Here is a 13,978-nt window from a genome sequence, read left to right as displayed (position 1 = left end):
CTGTTCTTACTCTGGCTTGGAGTAAGAAATCAACAAATGATGAAATAAGGGTAACTTTGGTCCTCCCCAGTCTCTCATCTAGGTGTTTTCAACCGCATATTCTACTTTCATCATCAAGGGATTTCAGAGACCTTCAAAACTCATTCAGTCCATACTGTACAAGCCAGGCAACACTCACTTCAGAGAGAAGTACAGCAGTCTTATACTTAAAGTTCTCCATTAAACTAAAACACCTCAGTGGACAAAAATAGTCCTGAAAGAGAGAATTATTTTGGTATCTAACTTGAATGCTATTTTTTTCTCATTAGTTTTCTCTTTTATACATACTAGCATATACATGTCAATCTCAATCTCCCAGTTCATCCCACCCCCCTCCCCCTTTGTGTCAATACATTTGTTCTCTACATCTGTCTCTATTTCTGCCTTGCAAATAGGTTCATCTGTACCATTTTTCTAGAGTCAACATATATGCATTAATATACGATATTTGTTTTTCTCTTTCTTACATCACTATGTATAACAGTCTCTAGGTCCATCCACATTTCTGCAAATGGCACAATTTCATTCGTTCTTATGGCTGCGTATATTCCATTGTATATATGTACCACATCTTCTTTATTCATTCCTCTGTTGATGGACATTTAGGTTGCTTCCATGTTCTGACTACTGTAAATAGTGCTGCAATGAACATTGTGGTGCATGTATCTTTTGGAATTATGGTTTTCCCTGGGTATACATTCAGAATTGAGATTGATGGGTCATATGGTAGTTCTATTTTTAGTTTTTCCAGGAACCTCCATACTGTTCTCCATAGTGGCTGTATCAATTTACATTCCCACCAACAGTGTAAGAGAGTTCGCTTTTCTCCACTTCCTCTCCAGTATTTATTGTTTGTAGATTTTTTGATGATGGCCATTCTGACCAGTGTGAGGTGATACCTCATTGTAGTTTAGATCTGCATTTCTCTAATAATTTGTGATGTTGAGCATGTTTTCAAGTGCCTCTTGGCCATCTGTGTGTCTCCTTTGGAGAAATGTCTATTTCGGTCTTCTGCCCATTTTTGGATTGGGTTGTTTGTTTTTTTGATATTGAACTGCATGAGCTGCTTGTAAATTTCAGAGATCAATTCTTTGCCAGTTGCTTCATTTGCAAATATTTTCTCCTATTCTGAGAGTTGTCTTCTCGTCTTGTTTATGGTTTCCTTTGCTTAAAAGCAAAAGTTTTTAAGTTTCATTAGGTCCCATTTGTTTATTTTTGTTTTTATTTACATTTCTCTGGGAGGTGGGTCAAAAAGGATCTTGCTGTGATTTATGTCATAGAGTGTTCTGTCTATGTTTTCCTCTAAGAGTTTGATAGTGTCTGGCCTTACATTTAGGTCTTTAATTATTTTGAGTCTATTTTTGTGTATGGTGTTAAGGACTGTTCTAATTTCATTCTTTTACATGTAGCTACTCATGCAGCTCAATATCCAAAAAAACAAACAACCCAATCCAAAAATGGGCAGAAGACCTAAATAGACATTTCTCCAAAGAAGACATACAGATTGCCAACAAGCACATGAAAGACTGCTCAATATCATTAATCATTAGAGAAATACAAATCAAAACTACAATGAGGTATCACCTCACACCAGTCAGAATGGCCATCATCAAAAAATCTACAAACAATAAATACCGGAGAGGGTGTGGAGAAAAGGAACCCTCTTGCACTGTTGGTGGTAATGTAAATTGATACAGCCACCATGGAGAACAGTATGGAAGTTCCTTAAAAAACTAAAAATAGAACTACCATATGACCCAGCAATCCCACTACTGGGCACACACCCTGAGAAAACCATAATTCAAAAAGAGTCATGTACCACAATGTTCACTGCAGCACTATTTACAACAGCCAGGACATGGAAGCAACCTAAGTGTCCATTGACAGATACAGATGAATGGGTAAAAAAGATGTGGCACATATATACAATGGAATATTACTCAGCCATAAAAAGAAACGAAATTGAGTTATTTGTAGTGAGGTGGATGGACCTAGAGTCTGTCATACAGAGTGAAGTAAGTCAGAAAGAGAAAAACAAATATCATATGCTAACACATATGAATCTAAGTTTAAAAATCTTTAAAAAAAAAAAGGTTATGAAGAACCTAGAGGCAGGACATGAATAAAGACACAGACATAGAGAATGAACTTGAGGACATGGGGATGGGGAAGGGTAAGCTGAGACGAAGTGAGATAGTGGCATTGACATATATACACTACCAAATGTAAAATAGATAACTAGTGGGAAATCCATGTTGCCATAAGTGGCAACATTTAATTCTTTTCTACAGCTGAGTAAAATTCCATTGTTTATATATGTCAGGGGTCCCCAACCCCCGGGGCCACAGACAGCTACCTGTTAGGAACCAGACTACACAGCAGGAGGTGAGTGAGGTGCACAGCAGGTGAGCGACCGAAGCTTCATCTGCTGCTCCCCATCGCTCTCCATCGCTCTCATTATCACCTGCACCATCCGCTGTCCCACAGTCTGTGGAAAACTTGTCTTTCATGAAACCAGTCCCTGGTGCCAAAAAGGTTGGGGACTGCTGATATATACCACATCTTCTTAAGCCAGTCATCTCTTGATGGGCACTTGGGTTGATTCCATGTCTTGGCAATTGTAAATAGTGCTGCTATGATCATTGAGGTGTATGTATCTTTTCAAATTAGTGTTTTCATTTTCTCTGGATATGTAACCAGGAGTGGAATTACTGGATCATATGAAAGTTCTATTTTTATTTTTTTGAGGACCCTCCATACTGTTTCCATAGTGGCTGCACAATTTCATTCCCACCAACAATGTACAAAGATTCCCTTTTCTCCACATCCTATCCAACATTTGTTGTTTGTAGACATTTGATGATAGCAATTCTGAGGTGATATTTCATTGTGGTTTTGATTTGCATTTCTCTAATAACTAGCAGTGTTCAGTGTCTTTTCATGTACTTGTTAGCTATCTGTATATCTTCTATAGAAAAATGTCTATTCAGATCTTCAGCCCATTTTTTCATTGGGTTGTTTGGGTTTTTTTGATATTGAGTTGTTTGTATATTTTGGATATTAACCCCTTGTTGGCCATATTATTTGCAAATAAATTCTCCCATTCAGTAGGTTGTCTTTTCATTTTGTCAATGATTTCCTTTGTTGTGCAAAAATGTTTAAGTTTAATTAGGTCCCATTTGTTTATTTTTGTCTTTATTTCATTTGCCTTAGTAGACAGATCCAAGAAAATATTGCTATGATTTATGTCAAAAAGTTTTCTGCCTATGTACTCTTCTAGGACTTTTATGGTTCTGTTCTTACATTTAAGTCTTTAAAGCATTGTGAGTTTGTTTTTGTATATGATGTGAGGGAAGATTCTAATCTCATTGTTTTACATATGGCTGTCCAGTTTTCCCAGTTTCCCAGAGGCCCGCGTACCGCAAAAAAAAAAAAAAAGAATTTTAGGATTATTAGTTATAGTTCTGTGAAAAAGTCATGGGTATTTTGATAAGGATTGCACTTAATCCTTAGATTGCTTTGGGGAGTATGGACATTTTAACAGTATTAATTCCTCCAATTCATGAACACATTTCCATTTCTTTGTACCATCTTCACTTTCCTTCATCAACATTTTATAGTTTTCAGCATACAGATCTTTCACCTCCTTGGTTAAGTTTATTACTAGGTATTTCATTCTTTTTGATGTGACTTTTTTTTTTTTTTTTGCGGTACGTGGGCCTCTCACTGTTGTGGCCTCTCCAGTTGTGGAGCACAGGCTCCGGACACACGGGCTCAGTGGCCATGGCTCACGGGCCTAGCCGCTCCGTGGCATGTGAGATCTTCCCGGACTGGGGCACGAACCCGTTTCCCCTGCAACGGCAGGCGGACTCTCAACCACTGCGCCACCAGGGAAGCCCCTGATGTGACTTTAAATGGGATTTTTTTCTGCTTCCTTTTCCTGATAGCTCATTATTAGTGTATAGAAAAGCAATAGATTTATGTATATTGATCTTGTGTCCTGCAACGTTGCTGAATTAATTTATTATTTCTAATAGTTTTGGGGTGGAGACTTTAAGATTGTCTATATAAAATATAATGTCATCTGCAAATAGCAGCAGTTTAACCTCTTCCCTTCTTATTTGGGTGCCTTTTACTTCTTATCTTGTCTGATTGCTGTGGCTAGAACTTCCAAATCTATGTTAAGTAGAAGTGGTTAGAGTGAGCATCCTTGCCTTGTTCCTGAGTTTAGTGAGAAAACTTTCAACTTTTCATCATTAAGCATTATATTGGCTGTGAGTTTGTTGTAAATGGCCTTTATTATGTTGAGATATGTTTCTCTGTACCCACTTTGATGAAAGTTTTTATCATGAATGGATGTTGAATTTTGTCAGATGCTTTTTCTGTGTCTATTGAGATGATTGTGTGATTTTCATCCTTGCTTTTGTTAATGTGGTATATCACATTGATTGATTTGTGAATGCTGAACCACGCTTGTATCCCTGGAATAAATCCAACTTGAACATGCTGTATGATCCTTTTTATGTATTGTTGTATTTGTTTTGCTAATATTTTGTTGGGGTTTTTTGCATCTATATTCATCAGATATTGGCCTGTAATTTTCCTTTTTTTTGTAGTGTCTTTGTCTGGTTTTGGTGTCAGGGTAATGGTGGCCTCATAAAATTAATTTGGGAGTGTTCCGTCATCTTTGATTTTTTGAAAAGTTTGAGAAGGATTAGGTATTAGTTCTTCTTTATATGTTTGGTAGAATTCCCCTGTTATCTGTCTGATCCTGGACTTTTGTTTTCTAAGAGTTTTTTAAATTTCAAATTCAATTTCACTTCTAGTGATCAGTCTGTTCAAATTGTCTGTTTCTTCTTGAATCGGTCTTGGCAGAACTTTATGTTTCTAGAAATTTGTCCATCTCTTCTAGGTTGTCCAATTTGTTGGCATATAGCTGTTCATAGTATTCTCTTACGATTTTTTGTATTTCTGTGGTATCAGTTGTTATTTCTCCTGTATGATTTTTTATTTTATTTGGGTCCTCTCTCTTTTTCTCTTGGTGAGCCTGGCTAAAGGTTTATCAATTTTTGTCTGCCTTTAAAAAAAAAAAACTCTTGGTTTCATATATCTTTTCTATTGTTTTTTATCTCTATTTTATTTATTTCTGCTCTGATCTTTATAATTTCCTTCCTTCTGCTGACTTTGGGTTTTGTTTGTCCTTCTTTTTCTAGTTATTTTAGGTGGTAGATTAGGTTGTTTATTTTAGATTTTTCTTCTTTCTTGAGGGTGGCCTGTATCACTGTGAACTTCCCTCTTAGAACTTTCATAGATTTTGGAAAGTTGTGTTTTCATTTTCATTCATCTCAAGGTATTTTCTGATTTCTTCATTGACTCATCGATTTTTTTAGTAGCATGTTGTTTAGTCTCTACATGCTTGTTCTTTCCCCATTTTTCTTTCCCTAGTTGATTTCTAGTTTCATACCATTTGGGTCACAAAAAATGCTTGATATAATTTCTATCCTCTTAAATTTGTTGAGGCCTCTTTTGTGACTAAGCATGAGATCTATCCTGAAGAAGCTTCCATGTACACTTGGAGAGAATGTGTATTCTGCTGGTTTTTGATGTAAAGTCCTGTAGCTATTAATTAAGTCCAACTGATCTATTGTGTCATTTAAGACCACTGTAGCCTTATTGCTTTTCTGTCTGGATGATCTGTCTGTTGATGTCAGTGGGGGTGTTAAAGTCCCCTACAATTATTATATTATCATCAATTTCTCCCTTTATGTCTCTTAGTATTTGCTTTACATATTTAGGTGCTCCTGTACTGGGTGTTTATATGTTAACAAGTGTAAAATACTCTTCTTGTATTGATCCTATTATCATTACATAATGCCCTTCTTTGTCTTTCATTATTGACTTTGTTTTAAAGTCTATTTTGTCTTATATGAGTATTGCTAACACTGCTTTCTTGTCATTTCTGTTTCCATGAAATACCAACTTCATTCTGTGAGGTCATCATTACCCTGATACCAAAACCAGACAAAGACATGAAAAAAAGTAATATTACAGGTCAATATATCTGATGTTTATAGATGCAAAATTCCTCAACAACACATTAGCAAAGTAAATTCAATCATATGCTATAATCAAATGGGATTTATTAAATATTCCCAAATCAATCAATGCATTACACCACATTAACAATAGAAAGGATAAGAATCACATGATTGCCTCAATAGATGTAGGAAAAGTATCTGACAAAATTCAACATCCATTCATGATAAAAACTCTCAACAAAGTTGCTATAGAGGGAACATATCTCAACATAATAAAGGTCATTTTTGACAAACCTATAGATAATATCATATTCAATGGTGAAAAGCTAAAGCTTTTCCTCTAAAATCAGGAACAAGACAAGGATGCCCATTCTTACCATTTCTATTTAATGTTGCAATCAGACCAAAAAAAAAAAAGAAAGAAAGAAATAAAAGGCATACAAATTGGAAGGAAAGATGTATAACTGTCACTATTTATAGATTACATGATATTTTATATGGAAAACCCTAAAGTCTGCATCAAAACATTATTAGAACTAATAAATGAATTCAGTACAGTTGCAGGAGACAAGATTAATATACATAAATCTATTGCTTTTCTATACACTAATAATAAACTATCAGAAAAAGGAAGCAAGGAAACAATCCCATTCGCAAAAAGAATGAAATACCAAAGAATAAACTTAACCAAGGAGGTGAAGGATGTATACCCTGAAAACTATAAAATGCTGATGAAGGAAACTGGAGACAATACAAAGAGATGGAAAGATATCCCTTGTTCATGAATTGAAAGAATTAATATTGTTAAAATGTCCATACTCCTCAAAGCAATCTAAGAATTGAGGGCAATCCCTATCAAAATACCCATAACATTTTCCACTATAACAAATAATCCTAAAATTTATACGGAATTACAAAAGACCCCAAATAGCCAAAGCAATCTTGAGAAAAATGAACACAGTTAGAGGTATCATGCTGCCTGACTTTATACTATACCATAAAGCTATAGTAGTCAAAAGAGTACTGGCACAAAGAGAGACACATAGATTAATGGAACAGAATAGAAAGCTCAGAAATTAACCCATGCACCTATGGTCAATTAATCTACGACAAAGGAGGCAAAAATATACAATGGGGAAAAGAGAGTCTCTTCCATATGTGGTGTTGGGAAAACTGGACAGCTACATGTAAAAGAATAAAATTAGAACATTTTTTCAAACTGTATAAAAAAAACAAACTCAAAATGGATTAAAGACCTGAAAATGTAAGACCAGAAACCATAAAACTCCTAGAAGAAAACATACGCAGTACACTCTATGACATAAGTCTTAGCAATATTTTGGGGGATCTGTCTTCTCAGGCAAGGGAAACAAAAGCAAAAATAAACAAATGGGACCAAATTAAACTTAAAAACTTTTGTACAGTGAAGGAAACCATAGACAAAACAAAAAGACAACCTACTGAATGGGAGATAATATTTGCAAATGATATGTCCAATAAGGGGTTGGTATCCAAAATACACAAAAAGCTCATACAACTCTGTATCAAAGAAACAAACAACCCAATCAAGAAATGGGCAGGGCTTCCCTCGTGGCGCAGTGGTTGAGAGTCCGCCTGCCGATGCAGGGGACACAGGTTCGTGTCCCGGTCCGGGAAGATCCCACATGCCGCGGAGCAGCTGGGTCCGTGAGCCATGACCGCTGAGCCTGCGCGTCCGGAGCCTGTGCTCCGCAACGGGAGAGAGCACAGCAGTGAGAGGCCCGCGTACCGCAAAAAAAAAAAAAAAAAAAAAAAAAAAAAGTCTACAAATAATAAATGCTGGAGAGTGTGTGGAGGAAAAGGAATCCTCCTACAATGTTGGTGGAAATGTAAATTTGTACAGCCACTATGGAGAACAGTATGGAGGTTCCTTTAAAAAACTAAAAATAGAGCTACCTTATGATCCAGCAATCCCACTCCTGGGCATATATCTGGAGAAACCATAATTCAAAAAGACATGCACCCCAACGTTCATTGTAGCACTATTTACAATAGCCCGGCCAAGGAAGCAACCTAAATGGCCATCGACAGATGAATGGATAAAGAAGATATGGTAGGTTGCTTCCTTGCAGCCGTGAGCTTTGGAGGCTGGGAGCGGTGGAACTCGGGCGGGCTGAGATCTGTGCTGGGAAGGGCGCCGGACTTGTATCGGAGCAGCACTTAGGAGACACGGTGCAGTTGAACAGAGCCATCATGAGGACGACAGCCCTAGGGCCCATTCACTTGCTGGAGCTCTGTGACCAGAAGCTCATGGGGCTTGTCTACAACGTGGACAATAAGGACATAGTGTGGCTGGAGGAGATCGAGGAGGAGGCCGAGCGCACGTTCACCAGAGAATTCAGCAAAGAGCCCGAGCTGATGCCCAAAACACCTTCTCAGAAGAACCGACGGAAAAAGAGACGGATTTCTTATGTTCAGGATGAAAAGAGAGACCCCATCCGGAGAACGTTGTCCCACAGAAAGACGCGGAGCAGCCGTCAGAGCTCCCGGCGCCTCCGTAACAAGGACAAGCTGGCCACAGTGGTGGGGGAGAACGGCTCCGTCCTGCGGCGGGTGACCCGTGCGGCGGCCGCAGCTGCAGCGACCTCCGCGGCAGCCGCTCCTTCGCCCACCCCTGAGTCTCCCACGGTGCTGACCAAGAAGCCCAAGGACAGCCTGGCCCTGTGCCAGCTGGTACCCGTGGTGGAGACTGGCATCAGCGAGCGCCGGAGCGCTGAGCAGCACCTCAGCCAGCTCCAGTCTGCCCAGGCTCCGTCCCCCACCCCGGCTCCGGCCACGGCTTCGGCCTCCCATATCACCTTGACCTCGGAGGACGACTCAACACCCCAGAAGTCAGAGGCTGAGAGACTGGAGTCTGTCCCCGTGAGCTCCCTGATAACTACACCCCAGGACCCCAAGAGCCGAGGGGGCGGGGCAGAAAGGTCCGCCTCCAAGCTCAGAATTGCCGCGACCTCCCCAGGCCCGCAGGACTCACCCAGCTCTCTGGCCTCCCCGTGGCGGGAGCGGGTGCTGGCTCCCATCCTGACAGATAACTTCTCCACGCCCACGCGCTCCCACGTGGGCCGCGGATCGGTGCGGCGCAGCCTGATCGCCCCGTCCTCCCCGGGGCCCCAGGTCTCGCTGGCCCAGAATTACTCCCTGGTTTCCAAAGAGGAGAGCACCGTCCGAAGATCAAGCAGAAGGATTGCCAGGAAGGCCACCAAAGAGCCGGCCGCCTCATCTGCCACAGTTACCTGGAGAGGCTCCTGCATGTCGAGGTGCCCCAGAAAGCGAGCCCCAAGGCGGAGGAGCCCAGCAAGGAAGCTGAGCCGGAGAGGACGGCCGAGCCGGAGGTCCCCAAAGCAATGGCAGTGCCTTGCGGCTCCGCAGTGCCACCAAGATCGCCATTAGCATGCCCGGCTCGCAGCCTGCAGCCGGCGGCCAGGGAACGCCCTCCGAAGGGTGGCGGGAGGCCGAGACTGACCAAGCAGATGGCCCCCAAGGAGCCGCCTCCGAGTGTCAGGAGGAAGCGCAGCTACAAGCAGGCAGTGAGTGAGCTGGACGAGGAGCAGCAGCTGGGGGGTGAGGAGCTGCAGCCCCCCAGCAGCAAGACCCCTTCCCCGCCCTGTCCCGCCAGCAAGGTGGTGCGGCCCCTCCGGCCCCTCCTGTAGACCGTGCAGAGGAACGAGCTGCTCATGACCCCGACCTCGACCCCCAACAGCAGCATCATGAAATCCTTCATTGAAGCGCAACGCTCCCCTGCGCGTGGACCCCAAGGAGGAGCTGCAGCGGCTGGAGAACCTGCGGCGTTAGGAGGAGGCCGAGCAGCTCCGCGGGCAGAAGGTGGAGGACAAGCGGCGGCGGCTGGAGGAGGTGAAGCTGAAGCGTGAGGAGCGCCTCCCTAAGGCGCTGCAGGCCCGGGAACGGGTGAAAAGGATGAAGCAGGAGAAGAAGGAACAGATCGAGCGGCAGTTTGCTCAAATCGACGAGAAGACGGAGAAGGCCAAAGAGGAGCGTCTAGCCGAGGAGAAGGCCAAGAAGATGGAGGGGGTGGAGGCGTTCAAGAGGCAGCAGGAGGAGGAGGCGCGGAGGCTCAGGTGGCTACAGCAGGAGGAGGAGGAGGAGGAGAGGCGCCCCCAGGAGCTGCTGCCGAAGAGGAAGGAGGAGGAGCGGGAGCGGCGGCGGGAGCGGGAGCGGGGGCGGGAGCGGCGGCGGGAGCTGGAGCGGCGGCGGGAGCGGCGGCGCGAGCGGGAGCGGGAGCGGCGGCGGAGCGGGAGAGGCTCCAGGCCCAGAGGGAGCTGCAGGAGAGGGAGAAGGCCCTGCGGCTACAGAAGGAGCGGCTGCAGAGGGAGCTGGAGGAGAAGAAGAAGGAAGAACAGCAGCGCCTGGCTGAGCAGCGGCTGCAGGAGGAGCAGGAGAAAAGCCAAGGAGGCCGCGGTGGCCAGCAAAAGCCTGAACGTGACCGTGGACGTGCAGTCTGCAGCTTGTACCTCGCATCAAATGACTCCACAGGGCACCGCCCCCCCCCCCAAGATCAACCCAGATAACTACGGGATGGATCTGAACAGCGATGACTCCCCTGATGACGAGGCCCATCCCCGGAAGCCCATCCCCAGCTGGGCCAGAGGCACCCAGCTTAGCCAGGCCATCATCCGGCAGTACTACCACCCCCGGAACCTCCTGCAGCTCTTCGGAACCATTCTCCCACTGGACTTGGAGGACATCTTCAAGAAGAGCAAGCCCCGCTACCATAAGCGCACCAGCTCTGCTGTGTGGAACTCGCCGCCCCTGCAGGGCACCAGGGTCCCTGGCAGCCTGGCCTACAGCCTAAAGAAGCACTGAGCCAGGTCCTCGGGCCTGCTCGGCAGCCTCAGCCTTCATCTGTGTCTATACGTCTGTGTCTCTGGTGCCATCCTGCCTGGTATCCTGTCGCTGAGGGTTCGGTCAAGTGTATATAAACGTCCTCTGTGTGCTACAGGGGGAAGGCGGCTCGGGCCTGCTGGGAGGCTGAGCTTGTTGGGTGTTCGGGGAAGACCCAGGCCCAGCCTTGCCTGGTCTGCTGACAGCACTCTGTAAATAGGTTGTTAGAGTTCAGCTGAATTTTAGCCTCTAGTGTTTGAGAGCTAGAGTAATAAAGTCTATTCCTTCAAGCCTGCTGTGAGTATCATGAAGACTGGGCTTCTCTTCAGAAAGCCCTGGACCCTGGCCCCGTCTCGGGCCGCTGGATGGGCTAGAGGAATAGGAACTGCTTATACTCCTGGGGTGTGCGTCAAGGTCTCCTGGGTCCCACCCCCAGAGATGCCGATGGAGTGGGTGATTCTGATGCCAGCCCTGGACAACCCTGAGAAACACTTCAGTTACTTTCATGTTGGGGCAGGTGACGATACTTCCTGTTTTTCTGGGGAGCGCCCTGCCTGTAAAGGGGGCCTCATTCCAGTGGTAAGACCTGGAGTTGAGGTCAGGAGAATTGGGCTCTTGACACAGCTCTGCCACTTAAGAGAGGCCCTCAGCCCCTCCACGCCTCAGGCTCCACCCACCCTTGCTGCACGGATGGTGAAAGGACTTAAGAACGTGGACGTGCTGCTGAAGCAGGAGATCTGGGTTAGGAAGGGAACATCTCTTGAAACTCCCTCAGGACCAGTACGTGCAAGTAGTTGAGATGTTTCTCCAACAAATCCAGGCAGCTGCTAATTAAATGCTTAGTGTCCATGGAAGCTGGCCCTGCCCCATCGCTGCCAACCATGTTGTAAACGTGCCACAGCTTCATCATCTCCTACTCCAGCCCCTGGAATGGGGGTTGGTGAATTTGGGCCTATGGGCCAAATCAAGTCGCAATCCATTTTTGTAAAGTTTCATTGGAACCCGCCCAGTAGAAATGAATGCCTGTTGTCTCCGGCTGCTCTGCTGAGGGCAGAGTTAAGTAGTTACAACAGAGGCCTTATGGTTCGCAAAGCTGAGAATATTTACTGTGAACCTTTACAGAAAATGTTTGCTGACCCTGCTTTAGGACAAAATCAAGGCTGAATATAAGAGAGCTTTTTAAAATGAGTAAAGAGTGAATGCACACAACAGGCTGAAATCTAGAAGATTCCACCATGCAAAGAAAATCATTTTACAGTTCATTCAAATACGGTGCGAATTTAAATTTGTTCCATATGTTCTCTGATGAGAAACTGTTGTGTTGAGTCAACTGGTGAGTGTGTCTTTGCCTGAAACCACAATGTCAATGGGGAGCATATAGATGGATGTCCAGTTGTTCTAGAGCCATTTGTTTAAAAGACTATTCTTTTTCACTGAATTTCTTTTGTATCTTTGTCAAGAGTCAATCAGCCATATTTGTATGGGTCTATTTCCAGACTTTGTATTCCCTTTCATTGATCTATGGGTCTCTCCTTTTACCAATACCACATGGCCAAGATTACTGTAGCTTGTATAAGTCTTAAAAATCTGGTAGTGAGGCTTCCCTGGTGGTGCAGTGCTTGAAGGTCCGCCTGCCGATGCAGGGGACACAGGTTCGTTCCCTGGTCCTGGAGGATCCCACATGCCGCGGAGCGGCTGGGCCCCTGAGCCATGGCCACTGAGCCTGCGCGTCCGGAGCCTGTGCTCTGCGGCGGGAGAGGCCGCAACAGTGAGAGGCCCGCATACCGCAAAAAAAAAAAAAAAAATCTGGTAGTGTGATTTCTCCATCTTTATTCTTTTCAAAATTATTTTGGCTTTTCTATCAATTTTGCCTTTCTGTATAAATTTTAGAATCTGCTTATCTATACAAAAACACTGCTGGGATTTTGATTGAAATTACATTAAATCTATATAAGTTTGGGGAGAATTCACATGTTTATAATAGTGAGGCTACTAATCCATGAACATGATATATCTCTTCACTTATTTACATCTTTGGTTTCTTTTATCAGCATTCTGTAATTTCAGCATGCAGATCCTATATAAGTTTTGTTAGATTTATAGCTAAGTATTTATTTTCTTGGAGCTGTTATAAATGGTATTGTCCTTCTAAAAAAAAAAAGAAGATATGGTATATATATACAACAGAATAGTACTCAGCCATACAAAGAATGAAATAATGCCATTTGCAGCAACATGGATGGACCTAGAGATTATCACACTAAGTGAAGTAAGCCAGACAAACATGTGATATTGTTTATATGTGGAATCAAATAAATGAACTTATGTACAAAACAGAAGTAGACTTACAGACACAGAAAACAAAGTTATGGTTACCAAAGGGGAAAGGGAGAGAAGAATAAATTAGGAGGTTGGGATTAACACGTATACACTACTATATGTAAAATAGATAACCAACAAGGACCTACTGTATAGCACAAGGAACTATACTCAATATTTTGTAATAACCTGTAAGGGAAAAGAATCTGAAAAATAATATATGTGTATATAGATATATGTGTGTATACAACTGAATCACTTTGCTGTACACCTGAAACTAACACGACGTTGTAAATCAACTATACTTCAAATTTTTTTAATTAAAATGAATTTGAGAGATCAAAGTGAAAAAAAAGTGGGCAGAATACCTGAATAGACATCTTTCCAAAGAAGACATACAGATGGCCAACAGGCACACGAAAAGATGCTCAACGTACTAACCATCAGGGAATAGCAAATCGAAAGCACAATGAGATATCACTTAATACCTATCAGAGCAGCTATCATCAAAAGACCAAAAATAGCAAGTGTTGGCAGGATGTGGAGAAAAGAGAACCCTAATACACTGTTGACAGTTATGTAAATTAACACAGCCACTACGGAAAACAGTGTGGAGGTTCCTCAAAAAACTAAAAATCCAGCTATTCCATCATGGGTATATATCTGAAGAAAACAAAGGCCATAATTCAAAAAGATACATGCAC

The 13,978-nt window shown here is 43.3% G+C and overlaps 1 pseudogene; it reads left to right on the top strand.

The window, feature by feature from the left end:
• Positions 1-8,309: 8,309 nt before the first annotated feature.
• Positions 8,310-13,626, top strand: LOC115865528 (inner centromere protein pseudogene; annotated as a pseudogene).
• The last annotated feature ends 352 nt before the right edge of the window (positions 13,627-13,978 follow it).

This window comes from Globicephala melas, chromosome 3, assembly GCF_963455315.2.
Source record: "Globicephala melas chromosome 3, mGloMel1.2, whole genome shotgun sequence".
Taxonomy (NCBI): Eukaryota; Metazoa; Chordata; class Mammalia; order Artiodactyla; family Delphinidae; genus Globicephala; species Globicephala melas.
Note: the sequence above shows the minus strand (reverse complement) of the source record. Positions and strands in the feature narration are given on the sequence as shown.